This window comes from Nyctereutes procyonoides, unplaced genomic scaffold, assembly GCF_905146905.1.
Source record: "Nyctereutes procyonoides isolate TBG_1078 unplaced genomic scaffold, NYPRO_anot_genome, whole genome shotgun sequence".
Classification (NCBI taxonomy): Eukaryota; Metazoa; Chordata; class Mammalia; order Carnivora; family Canidae; genus Nyctereutes; species Nyctereutes procyonoides.
The window spans coordinates 13389053-13408211 of record NW_026575040.1 but is presented as its reverse complement, the minus strand read 5'-3'; the positions used below and the strand labels follow the sequence as shown (position 1 = coordinate 13408211).

The following is a 19159-nucleotide window of genomic DNA, read 5'->3' as shown; positions in this document are numbered from 1 at the left end:
CCCCTGGAATCCTATTCAGTGTCTGAACCAGTAAGGTTTGGGGTAAGGCCTTAGATGCTGCATTTGTAACCAGTACTAGGTGATGCCAATGTTGGTTTGTGCATCACCCTTTGAGTAGCAAGTTGTTTCTAGCTGAAATAATCTATTCTGTGGTACATGCAGATCTTCATAATGTCTTCCTGAAAGTCAGTATCTAAATACAACTTGTTCACTGAAACTGACCAATAAGTTGTGCTCTCTGGCTGTCCTGGCTGGAGAACTGTCTGGTTCAGCTTCAGCCCTGGCTTTCATGTCTCTGACCATTTTTTTTAGTTCATATTTCTTTAGAACATGGTGCTCCCAACAGCAGCACCTGGAAACTTGTTAGAGATGCAGATTCTCTGACCCTACCCCAACCTTACCGAATCAGAAAACTCAGAGTGGGGTCAGCAATCGGTATATTGGAACCTCCTTTCCAGGGGATTTTAATGTTTGAGAACTACTTTCTTGCCTAAAAACCTATCAGCAAGTTTTGTGGCACTGTCGTGTGCTAATATTGGGTATCAAGGCACTTCTTTTGTTTGGCTTGTTGGGGCATGGCAGTATTTTGAAACCCAACAAAAGTTGATAGAAAAAAAGATTTTAGTTAGTGAACTTCCCTGGATGAGTGGAAGGTACCCAAATATGTACCCAAAGATGGCTCTTAGAAGCCACACAGCTATGCATACATTGTTAACATGACTTTGGCCTGATTTTCCCTGCCATTCTGGGAATTAGGAAACATGGCTGCCCATTGGAATCACCTGTGGAGTTTTTAAAAGGATGCTCAGGTCCTACCAGAGGTTCTGGGGTGCAGCCCAGGCAGCAGAATTTTTAAAAGCTTGCTGGGTGATTCTAATATTTAGCAAAGATTGAGGATTACTGGAATAAATGAGTACATCACTTGACTCCCCCCCCCCCGTAGGCTTTTAATTTATTTTTAATTTACACACAATAAATCTGTTGTGTATATGTATGGGTTTTGACAAATATATAAAGTCATGAAACCACCACCATGATCGATTCCTAGTATTTGGTTTTTGTAAATGTGCTTATGGACTTTTCCTCCTTAAAATGACAAACTGAATACACATGACCTTCCCTTGGTTTCTATTATTGTTACTGTTTTCTTGTTGTTGATTGCTGTTTCTTTGGGGAATCCCGCATCTTAAAATTCATGTTAAGTTTCAAAACTTTCTTTCTTTTCTTTCTTTTTTTTTTTTAAGATTTTTATTTATTTATTCATGAGACATAGAGAGAGGCAGAGACACAGGCAGAGGGAGAAGCAGGCTCCATGCAGGGAGCCCGATGTGGGACTCAATCCCAAGTCTCCAGGACCATGCCCTGGGCCGAAGGCGGCACTAAACCGCTGAGCCACCCGGGCTGCCCGTTTCAAAACTTTCTTAATGCTCATTTGCTCTGTAGTTTGAAGACCCTCTTTTTTTTTTTTTAATTATTTATGAGAGAGAGAGAGAGAGAGAGAGAGAGAGAGAGGCAGGCAGGCAGAGACACAGGTAAAGGGAGAAACAGGCTCCCTGTGGGGAGCCTGATGTGAGGAGCAATCGTGGACCCTGGGATCATGCCCTGAGCCGAAGGCAGATGCTCAACCACTTGCTGAGCCACCCAGGTGTCCCCCCCCCCCCAAAAGATTTTATTTGACAGAGCATAAGTGGAGACAGAAGGAGAGGGAGAAGCAGGTTCCCCACTAAGCAGGGAGGCCCATTGTGGGGCTTAATTCCAGGATCCTGGGATCATGATCTGACCCCAAGACACATGCTTTACCAACTGAGCCCTCCCAGACGTCCCTTGAGAATACTCTTAATTAGTGGTTTGCAGTGTTGGGAAGCATGTATAACTACAAGTGCCCAGGCAACAATCCATACCAGTTAAACCACAATATGTAGGGTGGGGCCCAGGCATTGGCCTTTTTAAAGTTGCCCAGGTGTTGCTAATGGACAGGAGGCCTGGAACCACTTTTCTGTGATTCTCCCTTAAAATACCTATGTGTCAAAGATCATGGGTTCTTGTTAAGATAGCCTTTTCTCAGCCATGGGTGCTTCTGATACTTCATTTTTATTCTTATGGGGCACCCTATTTGGGTGCCTTTTAGAAAAGAATTCAAGGAAAATGACTTACTGATTATAGAGGCTACTTGAATACTCAAAAATTTTGTATTTTTGCCTCCTTGTGGTGAATGACCATTGGCCTGTACGGTACATTTGTTATCTTCCGTCTGGGCCATCTGAGCAGTGTAACAGTCATGTGGATGTCTGAGCAGCAGTGGTATGGAGGTGGCCTCAGTGCTGTCATTATGGGGGAGGAGGGAAGTGATGGATGGATACTCTCTTGCTAGCGCTTTATCAAGTCTGTAGAATGCTTTCCTGACCAATCTATTTCCAATAATAGATGCCTGTGATGTTGCTTTTAAAAGATATTTTCTAAATAAGCAGTATTGAAGGAACCCCCTTCATCTCTAGGACTGACAGCTCCTTGATTTTCAAGGGGTGGGGGGTTCATCTTCATACAATGCTTACTTAATCAATCCATAGGTTGAACTAGTTTACCTGAGTTGAGAAGGCCTCAACTCCTGGAAGGTAGAGTAATAATGCCATGCTTTATATAAACTTCTGAAAGATTATCATCTCACTGGAGGCTTGAAACTAACCCATTTCCTAGATGAAGCAACTGAGCCTCAAAAAAACTGAGCTGATTGACTTGCTCAGTCCCTCAGCTGGGCCTCACTCCTAGCCCACAGTCCTGGATGGTTTACCCGGTGGTGAGGCTCATCCAAGTGGCTAGCTGCTGCAACAGAAGGGCCCAAAGGGGAGTTTTAAAGGGGTAGTTCTAACCACTTCAAGCCTGATAGATGGCCCGGCTCTTGTGCTTTGGGGATTTTTTTGGTCTTAAGAACCCAGTTCAGATGTTCAATCAGGGCACCCTTTCCTTAGAATGGTGTTCGGGAGGCTACTTAAATGTCTTCACTTTCTCTCTCTACTGCAACTCTGCTTTTCCCAGGCCTTGAAGAACACCAGCCTTGTTTTGGTTGTTACCCTTTGAAGACTACCTCCCTACTTTTACCAAGAGTTTAAGGATAACAATAATGAGTGGCCTTGTGGTATTGAGCAGTGATAACATTTCTACTCCACTAGCCTTAACTATTTGTAGTTTCCCACTGCAAGGTATCATTTTCTGTATTTTGCATTAGATGTAACAATTCATCCAGAGCCTCAGAAGTGTGAGATTGGAGTTCGTCTTTGTCAGAAGAATAAACTGGTGGCAAATTTTGCAATAGAAAAGTCTCTTCAGGAACATGAACATCCAGAAGCAAATTCTGTCTCTTGTGGCTTGAGGGGCCTTGAGAAGGTCCTTCCTCCTTGGTTTTAGATTTGGGGTCTTAGTTTGTACATGTGGAACTGTGTAGATGTAGAAATCAATCTCTAAGAGACAAAGAGAGCTGAGTTGTACCTGTAAATGAAAAGATTAAATCCTACCCTCTGACCCCTGTGTGAAGTAAAATATCCCTACTTGACAGACTTAGGCCATTTGTGAATCAATAAACCTAGGGCTGTCACTCTAAGAGATATTAGAACTTCTGAGAACTAATGGAATGCTTAAAAAAAATCTAGGGAAGATCTCTCTGGTTTGATTTACTCTGGAGAGAAGGTGAGTGCTTTGTAACGTGCTGATTACCATAATAAAACATTTTTATTTTTTAGGAGAACATAAATGACAATAGGCCTTAAAGTACAGCATCCTGTCACTTGCCTCCAGTGGGGAATTAAGGATGGTTTAGTCATGATTTGCAAAGAGAATGCCAGTGGAATCTAAATTTTAAGGCTAACCTCATAGTAGAAACTATAGCTTACTTGCAGGGAAAGATTGGATTTCCTCTTCGTGGTACCCTGCCACTCCTCCACCACAACCTGAGTCAAATGGCAAGTAGACTACTTCCCAGGCAGTACTGGCAGACGAACTTTCTCATTTGCATGTTTCTACAGGTGTAGGATTTTGAACATGAACAGGGTTGTCCTTTTCTATATGTGCCAAGAATTGGTGGGATTTGTACCTGGACCAGCACACTGTGCTTTGAATAATCGTGGTAACAGTGGTGTTTCTACCACATGTACTGCTGAGTCAGTGCAGGTGTGGAAAAGGACTGTGCATGTGTGTGGGCTGATAGTTCACCTTTAGTAGGGAGGGACAGCTGGAGGGGTTAGAAGTCTGCAGTTCATTTCAGACAAGGCCTTGGCGGACAATGTGATAAAAGTCAGCATTTCACGGTGGAAGGCAGGAGCAGGGTGAGTACAAGCCTGTCTATCAATCCTGTGAACCACCTGTGGAACTGGAAGGAGGGAGATCTAGTGGATCTCCAGGGGTTCCTTCTCTCAGTGGGTGACATCTCAGCACCGACTGGCCATGAAACTGTTCGGAGATTTTTAAAAGTTGAAGGTATGCTCCCTGCTATCCATCTGGCCATCATCTCAACGTTTCACTGGCTTGTTTTTATTCCATAAACCTTACATGAAGACCTATGTGTCAGGCCCATTGTTAGACATGGGACACTAAAAAAAATGAGCAAAAGTAAATATTCAGACTTAACTACTAGACCTTCAACTGCTTACTGTGCAGATACATACCAATGGGCATGCTCACACTCAGTCCAAATGAACTTATAGTGCCCTGGATTTCCACTAAATGTAAACAACAGCAAAAAATTAAAAAGTGAGTAAATGTTTCTCAAGGATCACTCTATAATGGTGGGAGTGGGGTACCTAAGAACCAACGACTATAAAATGATGTGGTGAGTGTGAGAGAAAGATACATACAAGGCATCATGGGACTGCAAAGGCATGGTATCTGACCCTTTCTAGGATGGGATAGGTTATCACAAGGGTTTTCAGAGTGAGATAAGGAAAGGAATGTTAGCCAGGCTGCTTGGGATGCTGGCGGGTGGTGGTAAGGAGGGAAGACCTTTCAGTCAAAGGATAGGAGGTAGGAGAACATGTGCAGAAGGCTGAGAGGTAACTGTAGAACCTCAAGATGTTCCATGTCCATGGAGAGTTAGGATGCTGACAAACCAGAGAGCTAAGCAAAACCCAGAGTGTGGCAGGCCTTTCTGCCTGGGGGAAGCACTTTGGATTTGATCGTGAAAGGGTTTAGACAGTGACTTCACAGGGGCACAGTGCATGATCTAGTTGGACAGACAAAATTCACATACCCCTAGGGAAAATCGCCAGTGAGTTCAATACCAAGATACATTCGCTTGTCCCTAATGGGATGTATGGAGGAAGAGAGGGATTCAGAGATCTTTCGGTGATCTCTGGGATGTGGAAACTCTGGATGTTTGCTGTGGTCACTGTTGATGATGGAGACAGATGCTGTTCTTATTCAGGTGAGGGGAGATTGGCAGGTTTCAGGAACCAAGCCATAAACTGATGAAGTCAGAATTATTAGGTTGACTCACATTTTTGCCCAAGCTTGTTGACATAATTTGATGATACTTTTTTAGTGCTGGAGGCCAGGGGCACCAGTGAGAAGTAGGTAGAGAGAGTACAGATACATTAAGAATCTACCTGCACAGAAGACTTTCATAGCTATGTTATAGTGATGTTTTATTGAATTGTTATCCATGCTTTTGTGGATGTTTAAAATTTTCCATAATTGAAAAAATGGGAAAAATAATAGCTTCACTGGTTTTGGTGAGGATTCGGTAAGAGCTAATGGGAGTGAAGGTCTGGCATAGTGCTGTGCTTGCAAAGTGTTGACCGTTGCTATTACTGGCCACTATCTTGGCCAAATTCCACTTTTCCTTCCCCACTCTGTTATTTCTTGCTCTTGACTTTCTTGGCCCTTTCTCTTGTTTCTGGCCTGGAATTTGCCCCATGGATTTTAGACAGTTGGGCTTTTTTGGTTTTGTCGTGGATGGTTCTCGCAAGGACATGCTTGTATCTCTTTTTCTCTGCCTCATCTTGCTCAGGGAGACATGTCTGCGGACCACCCCAGTGCTAGGGTCCACCCAGGGGGCCTGCTTGACTGGTACCTTGCCCAGATACCTCCTTGTGTATCATGTGCGTGAGGAGTGGGGGAGGGGCCGTGCTGGGAAGAGAATGAGCCAGACACAGCACAACAGATAATACCCCCCTTTATACATTGGTTGTCATCTTGAAATGTTGGGTTAAAAATGAGACTTTATTATAGTGTCATGTTTTTGTTTATACATGTCTATAAAGTCTGTGACTCTGTGGCTGTAGACATGATTATATAAATATTTCTTGTAACTTAAGGGATGCTTGTTTCCATTTTGTATTGAACCTTTATCAGTGACTTTCAACCTTCTTAAGCCTTTACTGCTGGCTATTCTAACTGCTTTGATAAGTCGCAGATTATTCATAAACAATTTGTTTACTACACTAAGTGAAAAGATTATTTAGAGGAACTGGGTGATGAATTTTTCCATAACAAACAGAATACTTAAGACTTGTGAAGTACCAGACATTGTGGTAGGCTCTTTTCACTCGTTGATCTGTAAGATCCTTTGGGGTTTAAAAAATTATTTTATTTTTTAGAGAGCAAGAGTGTGTGGGGAAAGGGGCAGAGGGAGAATCCTATGCAGGCTTCCTTCTCCACTCGGGGCTTGATGCAGGCTCGATCTCATGACTCTGAGATCATGACCTGAGCTGAAATCAAGAGTTGGGTGCTCAACTGACTGAGCCATCCAGGCACTCCTGTAAGATGTCCTTTTGAAGTAAATGTTCTGTTTTTACTTTTTCAGTGTCATGCATCAAACATATTCTAGGATTCTTTTGGTTGTCAGAAAAAGAAAACCTACCCCAAACTGGTTTAAACAATAAAGGGAATTTAGTGGTTCTCGTGATTAAGAAACCCAGCTGTGGGATGGGCTTCAGGTATGGTTTGATCCAGAGATGCATGTTAGTATTATATCTAGTTCCATGTCTCTAGCATTTTCTTGGCTCTACTTTCTGCTATATTTTGGCCTCACCTGCAAACAAGCTGTCTACAACTCATGGAAGCAAAAATACCCTCAAGAGTTCTAGGTCTTAGGAATGAATGCTACATCAGCCCTGGAAGAGCCCACCAACTTTGAAACAGTAGAAGTCTTGAAATGTATTAAACTTGGATGTTGAAGTTGTGTGTTTGCCCTCTACCAACTATTGTGCCGAGGGGAATGGACGTCACTGCTGGGCTTGACCCTAGGATGTGTATTCTGAAGCTGAGGAAGTAAAGTCAGCATTCTGAAGAAGCACAAATATAAGCAGGGACTGTGAAGAGGAAATGAGTACTTGGAGACCATTCATAGGTGTCCACTGCTTTCCCCAAAGCAGTATTTGATAAACTTCACCCTCAATGTTCCTGAGGAAGCTTTGGGTTGTGGTCTTTTGCACGTTACTGTCTAGGAGCATGACTTTGTCCCCATCATCTCGTTGTTCAGGAACTCCCTATACTCTGTAGTAACGTGGTTGGACTATATTTATCCAATATTTATCAAATGCCTCTTCTTTCTGGCTTTATATCAGGGGCTGTGGTTATCATTCTATACAGTATGGACATGGCCTCTGCCCTTATGGGGCCTATTGACTAGTGGGATGGTCAGGCATTAGTTACATGATGGAAAATGGAACCTCTGATACATGCCTGGACCTTAGGAAATAGTTACTGAACCAATGAAGCAGTTATACAAATGCATAATGTTCAGTGCTTCTATGAGCAACCATGAGGACCGTACTGAATGAGAAGAGAACCCAGGATGGGGTTTTGGGAATGTGTGTGTGCAGAGGCTGGGGCTGATATAAAGGGCAGTGTGGACTTTGAGTTTGTCTAGCCCTGAAGGACTCTGATGTCCTGCCAGCCCTAACATTCTCAGAGTAATGAGGGATCATTTCAGGCCCCTCTATGATCCTTGTCTCTTAAAAAAAAAAAAATCAAACCCTGAGGGGAAGTTACCTGTAGTGTTCTGTGTAGTTGTTAGAGTTGATTATGCCCCACTTGAACCCTCTCTTAATTCCTTAAATACTCTAGGTTTTAAATTCCTTAACAATGTTTCTTGAAGAGTGGATAAAGATGCGGTGTGGATATGTATACACTGGCACATTATTTTAGTCATGAGAAAGAAGGAAATCTTGCTCTTAGTGCTAATATGGATGAGTCTTGGGGGCATTATGCTAAGTAAAATAAGTCAGAGAAAGACACATACTGTGCAATCTCACTTATGTGCAGAATCTAATAAAGGTGAACTAGAAACAAAGTAGAATGGTGGTCACCAGGGACTGGGAGGTAGAAGAAGTGGGGAGATGTTGGTCATAGGATACCTTATAAGAGGAATGAGTTTTGGACATCTAACGTACAACATAGTGATTAGAGATAACACTGCTATAATGAATTTTGAAAAAATATTCTTGTTTTTCTAGATCATCTAAAAATATGGAAAAGTTGTAGAAGGTGGAAAGTTCTGCCCAGGGAAGGTATGTACTAGGTGCCCCAAGCCCAGCTTGGTGTGGCTTCTCTAGTCCCCACTTCTCTAGTCCCCACTGTGTCCTTGAGCTTATGGCACCTTGTGCTTCCTGCCTTCCCTGGGGCATCTGTGTTCTAAGCATCTTTCATGGTCTGTCCACCTATTGTAAGCAGTGAGAACTGGGAAAGAAGACTTCTGGTTTACCATGTAAGTCCCATAGCCTTACAAGTATTCTAGGCTCTTACATGCTTTGGGACATTTTTCATTTCCTGGAGCCATCTTTCCTAAGTTAACCTTCCACCCTCTGCTCGTAGATTTTTTTGGGGGACAAAAACCTTTAAAAAGCAAGTTTCAGTAGAGTTACCAAAAAACCAAACCAAAACAAAACAAAAAACCTCAGTGGAGATTTAGAGGTGACTGTAGGGAGTGGCTCACTATGCGTGTTATGGCTTTTCTTTTATTGGCTGATGCATATGGGAAAATTGTGGGGTAAAGAACAGTATAGTACATTTCTTTACCCTTCCTTCCATAAATTGCTTGCTGAAATAATGATTGAGGTACTGGAAAAAGTCCACATTCTTGTGTGGAGGAGGAAAAGGGGAAAAAGGCAGATGAACAGAGTTAGAGATATTTCTAGTGGAGCAACGTCTTTGTAACCTTGTATTGGCATAGCAGAGGTTGCAAATATTTGGCAAATTGGCAATTTTTTTTTCAAGTAACTCAATAAGGGATGGTGGTGTGGTCTATTCCTGGACGTTGGCCTTCATGAAATCCATATTGCTGTGTGCACCTCACCTGGTTTGGTGTATTGACAGTGCCTTGTTTTGACTAGGTGCTCAAATACTTGTTGGAGTTACCCAGAATATCAGCTTGAAGCTATGAGTGTTTGTGCCCTAGATTGATCCTGTAGCTCTCAACATGCTTTGGAAAGAACACTCCAGAGGCATGACTGTATCTGTGAATTCCAGGTCTGTGGATTTTGTTTCCTTTCTATATTCTGCTGATCCTGTGAAGTAACAGAGCCAGATATGCAGGACATTGGGTGGGGTGGAACATACTGGAAGCTTGATGAAGGGGTTTGTAGGGGGAAGGAGGGTAGCTGGGCAGCTGTTTCTGCTTTTGGCGGAAGAGCAAGTCCCCTGATAGGTGTGGCCAGTCTGACTGGCAGACAGTGTGAGGAGACAGGTAGGCACTGAGTTCAGTCCTCACCAGCATTGAAGGGAGTGCTTGTCTGACCTTTCGTGGCCAAAAGAAGCAGTTGCTGCAAACCACATGGCTTTATTGAAATATTCTTACTGGAGACTGCTCTTACAGTTGACCTACCTCTGTCATGGAATGGATTGGAGTCATGGAATGGATTTCAAAATGTGGACAGCTTTAGGGGTGGTTGATATGTGTTTCCCTTGATGGAATAGAGTTCACCCCTCTGCTTTTGTCCTATTAATTTTGGTTCTTTGCTGTCTCCCCGGCTCACGTCTGTAGGACAAGAAATTTTTGAAAGGAGAAATAGGGAGGTAGTGGCTAGACTGTTTTGTCAGGAGACAGTCTTTCTGACATCACTTTGTCCTAAGGTTTGCTCTTTCCGTCCAAGCACAAGGATAGGATAGAGAGCCCCTCGGCACTCAGCTAGGGAGAGTTGGAGCCAGAGATGGCCAGTGTGGATGGAAGAGCAAAGCCAGGTCCCTGGCACAGGGCCAGGGCAGAGTCCCTTAGAGCAGGGGCGGTACTTTGGCAGCCGTCTCTCATGGCCACATGGCTAACAACAAAGCACAATTTTTAGAGCATTTACAGACATGAGCATCTAGAACTAAATTCCTTGTAGTAATATATGCAGAGATCATGAGAAGACCTACAACACTTCAATGGACAAGCTTTTGATCTGTTGTATCACAATTCCTTTACCAGCCCCTGCAGACAGTCTGTGAACCTCTTCAGAATTTATTTAGGGCCTAGGAAGAGGACAGTGTTATCCAGGAAGAGAGAAGATAAAGAAACAGTTATAGAAAGAATGACTCTGGCTCTTTATCACAGAAACCACGGGTTGCTCAGGGGACCACTGACAAAGTCTCAATCATTGTAGATATGTGTACTTATAAGGTAAGGCTTTACAGATCATAGTCATCCAAATTTTGTTAGGTAGCCCTTCCATTTCTATAACCTGTTGAAAAATATGTTCGGATGCTATTAATATAGCTCCCAACTGGGACGTCAGAACCTGTGTACAGGTAGAGCTGTCATGCCACACACAGCAGGGTTGGACTTTGAATGGCCAGAGTAACATCAATTCTGCGGCTGTATTGACATCTTTGTTGTTTGTGTGTGAAGACCCACACACATACCCCAATGCTCCCACTAACTTGACCTTTTCCCATATTCCTTTTGTCATCCTCAATGAAAATGGCACTTGGTCCTGACATCATTTTTCAATTTACTCATTGTCTCCTAACCATTTTTGTGATGGGGATAAATCTCAATCTGTTTATTTCATGTTCCTCATTTGAATCTTATTGATGTATCCTGAGGCCCTATAAAGGGACCTGCAGTACAAATATTAAAAGGGGACATAAAGACTTGAGATGATCAGAGCCTGTTGTTTGTCAGTGCCTTGGGTTGTGTCTCCATGTCTCTTACTCTGATGTTGCCCCTAAAATGATTTTATACACATTCTGAAAGGTACAAGACTCTATTTCTTAAAACTCAGAGTCAGTCTGCAGCTTCTTTGGAAGGACTTCAGTTATCTGTAGATGGGAATACTGCCTGATAAATTTCTGATCTTCATCCAGCTGTTACTGCCAGTCTGGTTGTGAAATGTGACAGGACCATGGCCAACTGTGTAATGTTGAAATATGTTCCATTTGAAATTCCTTTCTATCCTCTGCATTGCTATGTGAATTAAGAGAGTATGACTGGCAGTGATCAGAGGCTTAAATCACATTTTGAATTTGCCTAAAGAGGATTTGTTGGGTTTTTCTACTAGTCACAAGACATTGGGCGAAGGGCCATTTACAAGGGATTGCAACTGTATGGAGAGCTTACAATCCAGTGCAAGACTTTGTGAAAGGATACTTAAAGTATAAGGTAGAATGTGGATGACAACTAGTATCGATAATGTACTCTACATGGTAACTCAGAGGAGACAAGAAAGCTATGGTCCTCAGTGTCTGCCTTCAGAGAGACTAAGGATTCCCGCCTGGATCTAGAACCAGATAAAATATGAGCAGCACAGTGCAAGGGAAGAACATTTTAGGCAGGATAAATGACACATGTAGTGTGGAGGTGGGAGTGGTTGAGGTATGTTTGGGGACCCTGTATAGACTCTTGAAACAGTGGATTTATGTGATAAGAGAAAAGGGGAAGATGAATTTGAAAGGTAGAAGTGGGCATGTATCCTGCTGCTTGGGACAATAGAAAACCCAGTTTAGCTTAAACAGTGAGAGAGAACATGTTGGTTCATTAACAGAGAAATGGCTCTCTTTTCAGGTTGCAGGCATGGTTGTCTGAGGTCTGTTTTCCTCTCCGTAGGTGCCTGGATGTTCATAAGCTGGCTGCCAGCAGCAACCAAGGTGATATGCTTCTTTGTTCACATCCATAACAATCAAAAGACCTGAGCTTTGCTCTGGCTGGTCCAGTCTTAACCATCATGGCAGCCAGGGAATGCTATGTACTTAGGTCTGGGTTTCTGCTTATCCCACAATGAGGTTGTGCTGATTGGTTTATGCCAGGAAGGGTCAACCTCTAGAGCTCAGTTTTGGGCCAACACCACCAAGGACTGACTGCAAGTCAGTCCTATGGCTGCAATGTAGTGATTTCTCAAAAGACAATCTGGAAAGGAAGAAGAGGCTGGAGGAAAGGTTGACAATGAAAAAAATGTCAATTCCAGCTTTAAATTATGGGCAACTTTGAATTCTAGGATAAATGATCTCTAGTTGAATCTAGGCTTTATTCTATACACAGATCCTCTTGGGCTGATGCCAGTATTTGTCTTGGTTCTTGATGAGTAGAATGTTTAATTATAATCTGCTCATGCCCAGAAAATTTGGTAACCAATTTTTCTTCTTGTTCCCATCATCTGTTTTTGCTCCTCGCAAGGACTGTGGGTGCTCAGTGAGCTGACTTGTTTGTTTGAAACTCTATAGAGTGCCAGACTTAAAGGTCTCTGCAGAAGTATGTCTCTCTATAGTAGGCTCTCTAAGAGAGCTACTCCACTCACTTAAGATGGCTCTTTTGGAAGTTATTCAGTTGAGTCTATCTGTTCACTTTAACATGAATCACAAATTAGGTAGAATTGCTGAAGTTTACAAGTGCCCTTCAGAACTGAGTATACCTATTATGTGTCAGGAATGTGCAGGTCACTGGGAGTGAACCCAGGTATGGCACATAGTCCCTACCCTTAATCTTCCAATCTGGTTGGTTAAACCAGTAAATCCAGAATTCTCATTTTATATGGTGCATGTCCAATGCAGCATGCTATGGAAGTTGAGAGAAAGAATGTTTCTCTCATTTGGAGGCAAAGCAGATGACATTTCCTAGCTTAACTAGGATGTTTAAAATGGGTTTCAAAGTTAGGGTTAGGCAATGGTTAGGTGTTTAGAACAGAGGGAGGGGATTATGATAGATAAAGGATATGTTGATGTATTGTCAGAGAGTCCTAGGTGGTGTGTTTGGTGGCTGGGGATATAATTCTTAAAAAAACAAAAAAACAACCAGGAGGAGGAAAGAAAATGCAGACTCTCGACTCCTCCATCCAAGATTCTAATCTGCAAGTCAGGAAGTGGTCTGGGAATCCCGTTTTCATTTCCAACTCCTTGGGTGGTTCTGATCCTGGTGGTCTGAAGAGTACTGGTCTAGAGTGTATTGTGGGGGTGCAGGGCTGCAAATGTAGGCTGGGGAAGGGGAAGAGCAGGAGTCCCAAGTGGACAGAGAGAATGGAGGAGAATTTCTAGGTCTGAGTGTTTAATAGGATCCTGGAGGAAGTTGAAGGCATTTGGGAATAGAGCATATTTAGAGCAGGAAATAATATCTTGGGCATATCTTTGCACAATTGAGCTAAAACATCTTGCCAGAATGAAGACTAGTGAAATAATTATTTGGCTGTAAAATGCCACTGAGAATTCAGGTTCCAAATTTTAAGTGCAAATTCTTGGTCTGCTATAGCAGTCTGTGTCCCAGTTGGGAATTACTTATCCTTGTTCTGTTAGCACAATGATTTTGTAATGCTCTTGAGTAACCTTGGAGGCCATTCTACAGATTATTTGATTTATTACTTAAAAATAAGATTGACTCAAGACTGAGTAAATGTGTGGTACTGATTCCACATGGGGGGAAGCAGTTGAGGGAGATGTGTAGCATTTATATAGTTAAAGTGTTTGCAGTCCACATAAATTGGGTGAATCTCTTCTTAGAATCATTGAGACTTAGTAAGACATTTATTTTTTTTAGGACTTATTTGGGAGAGAAGAGAGAGCTTGAGCATGCTGGGGGAGGGGCAGAGAGAGGAGGAGAGAAAATCTCAAGCAGACTCCCTGTAGAGTGGGAAGCCTGACATGGAGCTCATAGAGGGGAAGTCCTATGACCCTGAGATCATGACCTGAGCTGAAATCAAGAGTAGGACACTCAATCAACTGAGCCACCCCTTAGTAAGATGTTTTACTTGTCTTTCTCGGTAGCTTCAAGAACCTTCTCATGGGTTCCTGACTTACCCTGAAAGCTTGCAGGGAGTGAGCTGGGTCCTTCATCTCTTGGGCACTGGATTTCTAGATGGCTTATTTCCTGTGCCATGATGATTTTTACTTGGCGTTAAAACAGAAACAAGATTTTAGACTGGCTCTGTGCTTTACATTATTGTTGGAATTAACCCAGTTCCCATTCTAAGCTCCGTGGGAATGGAAGTCCCACTTCTCAGTATAACTTAAAACTATTTGGTTTCCTCAGTTGTGTTTAATAAGAATTCATTAGTTAAATTGGAACTTAAAGGCCACCAAGAAACAAAGTATGAGGTACTCCCTCCTTGGCAATTATTTGTCTTAAGCATGAAAGTATACCTTGAGAGAAGGTGGAGGAAGTTATATGTAAAAACATGTATGTTGATAGCAGTTCCTCACAGGACTTCTCAATGCTGGCACTGTTGACACTTGGGGCGAGATCATTCTTTGTGGTTAGAGGCTGTCTTGTATATTATTGGGTGTTTTGCAGCATCTCTGGCCTCAACCCACTAGACCCAGTTGTGACAGTCCACATTTGTCTGCAGATATTGCTAAATGTGCCCCGGAAGCAAAATCGCTGCTGGTCAAGAACCACCAAGTTAACAGACAAGAAAACTTTCCTGGATATCTCTCTACTTGGCTCTTAATCAAATTTTTGAGAATTTTGTTGTAACTATTAAGCCATATATAGTTGATTATCAATATACACAGATTCTATACTTGCAGATTTGTATACTTGCTAAAATTGATCGGTAAGCATAAAATCATTACTCCAGGCACTTTTACAGCCTTGGACACACATGTGTGCAGAGAAGCAAAAAATATAGAGTCAGCTCATGCACCTATTCCCAGCTGAAGTCAAACAAAGTGATGCTTCTTATTGCAGCTGTCTTGACTGTTCTTTCCATGGCCTATTGAGTGCCACATTTTTCAGATTTTTTGTGCTTTTTATTAGTGGTTTTGCTTTTAAAAATGGCCCCCTAGTATACTGCTGTGTAGTGTTCATAAGTGTAAGAAACTATTACATGCTTTGCAGAGAAAATACATGTGTTGGATAACTTCCTTCAGGCCTGAGTTATAGTGCTGTTGGCCATGAGTTCCATATTAATGATAGATCTTTCTAGCTGTCTTTAAACAGAAATACACACCAGACGACAAGACTGTTTCTTAATCAGTATTTTGCCTTGAAGGAACCTGACCCTATATTTCGCCTTGAAGGAACAGTCCAGTATTCGCCAATTTAGTTAGTGGTAACTCCGTAAGAATGTAACTAACCACCGCAAATAACGATAGTCGAACCTATCCTAGTATTTACCTACCCTACATTGCCAAAGCCTACATTTTAAGGATGAAATGTGTGAACGTATTAAGCTGTGTTGCTTTTTTTTTTTTTTTTTGTAAAACTGACAGCTGCATTATGAAAAACTTACAAAATAAATAATTGCTAAGCCAGTGGCTATCAGTATTTTTAAAACTATTGCATACCTTGTGGAAAAAGGTTGTACCAATTTATTGTGCCACAAGAAATTTACTTTTCTATCCAATGTCCTTTTCAGTACATCTTTTCCAGCGTTATTTCTGCATTTGTCTTATTTTAAAAATGACAGAATTGTTGAAAACTCAAATCCTACAGATACTTTAAAAAAGAAAGTAAAAGTCTCATTGTTACTTTTCCCACTTTTTCCTCAAGAATGTTAAGAATTTGGTAAGTCATTTCAAGCCTTTTAAGAAAATTCTCATAAAAAGAAATACTTATATATCCATAATTTAACATGGAAGAGGCTGAGTATTTGCTTTCTGTATACTGTTTACATTATGCTTTGGTTAACTTCATATAATTTAGGCACAAAAATATTTTCTTGCTATTTTTAACACTTAAGTTGTCGGCAGGAAAAACAGCACAAATGATGCTTCCCAATAGCTGTTGTTTAATTTTTGAGCTAAGTGACTATTAGCTTGTGATAAATATCTTTTACTCTAATTTTTGTTTTTGCCCATAACCTAAGTGACAGAACACAAACCAGATGCCATCTTGCAATTTTATTTTCTCTCACTAGGCTTGACAGAGGATTTAAAAGAATTCAGCTTCCTGATAGAAAAGTGGTTAATATAATGAATGCATACAGGTAAACATTATCCACGATCAGTCAAGATGCTTAGTAAAATTTACTGCAGCAGATGTTCCTGGAATGATTTCAGTGTGAAGAACACATTTGTGATAGTGAGTCTGGAACCCTTGTCCTCACCAGGGCTGGAGGACATGTGAGAGATGTGCTGTTGATCCCTCTTGTGTCAGTCACAAAGGGACTGTTTGGAGTGAGGAAGGATCCTATGGATGAGTTGATCTGGGGTGGGGAAGTGAGACCTCCTTGTGCCAGCTTTTGATAGTAGATAGAGGATTTTGTGGGAATTTCTTTGTTTTTGTTTTTAAAAGATTTTGTTTATTCGTGAGAGAGAGAGAGAGGCAGAGACACAGGCAGAGGGAGAGCAGGCTCCCTCTGGGGAGCCTGATGTGGGACTAGATCCCAGGACCTCTGGGATCACGACCTGAGCCCATGGCAGATGCTCCACCACTGAGCCACCCAGGCGCCCCTAGATAGGGAATTTTGATTGCATTTTAAAACCCTGTTTCTGTTAGAAAGACATAGTTCTCACTTAGGATGATTTAAAGAGGTACACAGTAAAAATGCTCCTGGAAAAGAAAGACTAAAACATGAGTAGCTTTGATTGATGGAAAAACTCAGCAAAATTGCAGACCTTCGAAATCGGAGGCATATTCTATTTCCAGGATGGTGGGACATAAGAAATTGTACAGTTTTTGGGTTACTTGTTAAATATTTAGAAAAAAAAAGATAAAATAAGACGTATGACTTTACTAAGTTCGGGAAGGATTATTTTCTGGGAAGAAAGGAAAAGATGTCGATTATACCTGAGTGTCAGTTTCTTAACCTAACAGTGAGACACGCCTAGGTCCATAGGATTCTTTTCCAATAAGGAAGTATCCCTTACGTGATAATTTTGCATCTCAATTCCAAATTCCACACTCCAGCAAGATTACAGTAGGTCTCCTTAGAAATACGGAAAAAGCTTAAGGGTTTAGCAGACGTGGATTTTTTTTAAAAAACTCTTTCATAAAGCATTAGTGATGAAAAATTCACAGAATTTAAATGCTGTTCCCATTTAAAAGAAAAAAAAACAAAAAAACAAAAACAAACCCCCAAAAGCCCTTCCTATATATTGGAAATTACAAGGTCTTTTCCCTGTGAGATTCTTAGTTTACCCTTGGGATGATATTTTTTGTTGACTGTTGCAGGCATTCAGATAATCATCAAAAGCCTAGAGGCACACCCTTTGAAGTGCATAGTTTCTCTTTCAGAATGTCTATGGGAGAGCCACTAAGAATGTTTAAAGTAAAATATTTCAGATAATTATCCACATTGCTCAGACTTTTATTCCTGAAAAATAGCAAGTAAACTTTATTGCTTAACTCTAATTTGAATGTTTATGGAAGGACTGAGTTGAAGTGTTCTTTTTAAATTAACCTTTCTTGGGTAAACTTCTATAAAAAATGTCATTAACAATATTTGGATTAACTTGTGATGACAAATTTAAATATTATACAAAACTTTAGAGTAAAAAGTAGTGAAGTTAATCGAATTCCCCCCTCAAAAAACCCTTTGTAAATAGTGTCTCTGTAGCCTGTCTTTGTGTTTAGAAAACCGAAGGTGTGACTTCGGTGTTGCTCTATCTGTGAACTTGTGTCTTCTGGGCTTTGTAAATATAAATTATCTTTTTCATATTTTCTGGTTTAATAGTTTGTTGTTTTAACTTTTCTCTCTCTTATCCACCTGACATTTGTTTTTGTGTCTCACAGAGGTAAAGCGGTAACTTCATTTTTGTTTTTTGTGGATATTCACTTTTGTGCATACTTACTTTTCCTATTATAATGGATCAAATAGTTGGCTCTTTCCGTACTGATTTAAAATCTAGGCGCAGCCTGGATGGCTCAGCGGTTTAGTGCTGCCTTCAGCCCAGGGTGCGATCCTGGAGACCCCACGTCCAGCTCCCTGAATGGAGCCTGCTTCTCCCTCTGCCTGTGTCTCTGCCTCTCTCTCTCTCTGTGCGTCTCTCATAAATAAATAAAATCTTAAAAAAATAAAAATACTGTTTGCTCTACAGTAGTCTAAATGATACATTGATTGTATCCTAAATATCTATATGTTCGTTACTGCACTCTTTATCCTATTAAATGATCTATTTCTGTGATGACAACAGTTTTTCGTTACTGTAGCTTTACAATATTTAGCCTTGTTTGGATAGATTTCCCTTAATTGTTCTTCTTTATTTTTTATTTATTTATTTTTTGGTTTTTAAAAGATTTTATTTACTCAGAGACACAGAGAGAGGCAGAGACATAGGCAGAGGAGAAGCAGGCTCCTTTCAGGGAGCCTGAGGGTGGGACTCGATTCCAGGACCCTGGGGTCACGACTTGAGCCAAAGGCAGACATTCAACCACTGAGCCACCCAGGTGCCCCTCATTGTTCTTTTTTAAAAACATTTTTCAGTCATGTTGAAGCTTTCTCTTCCAGCTCAACTTTAGAATCAGATTTGTAAGTTCTACAGAATATCCTGTTGCAACGTGGGTTGCGTTGTGTTGATTTTATAAACTGTAATGGAAGAATTGCCATCTTAAAATGTTGTGTCTTCCTGTCTGGGCAATGGTAGTGCTGTTACTTGGATCTTCTGTGTTCTTCAGTAAAACTTAAGACTGATTTGACATATTTATGTTTAGGTTTATTTCTAGATATTACTTTTTCTCCATCACCCCCTTCCTTACCCCTTTTTGGGATTTTTAGATTTTTAAGTAATCTCTATACCTAACATGGGGCTCTAACTCCCAACCCTGAGATCAGGAGTAACGTGGTCTATGGACTGAGCCAGCCAGGTGCCTCTGGAATTTTTTTTTAAT

At 41.3% G+C, this 19159-nt stretch overlaps 1 protein-coding gene across 9 annotated transcripts in view; it reads left to right on the top strand.

Moving 5' to 3' along the window:
- Positions 1–19159, top strand: part of TLN2 (talin 2) — a 423602-nt gene that overhangs the window by 118363 nt on the left and 286080 nt on the right. Inside the window, exons 3-4 of one of the 9 annotated variants that reach the window (XM_055319646.1) lie at positions 8445–8498; positions 9321–9456. The exons of 7 other annotated variants lie outside the window; for them this stretch is intronic. The gene's annotated coding sequence lies outside the window, so the exon portion shown is untranslated. The remainder of the gene's footprint in view (positions 1–8444; positions 8499–9320; positions 9457–19159) is intronic. One more of the 9 variants, XM_055319649.1, reaches the window with a different exon arrangement.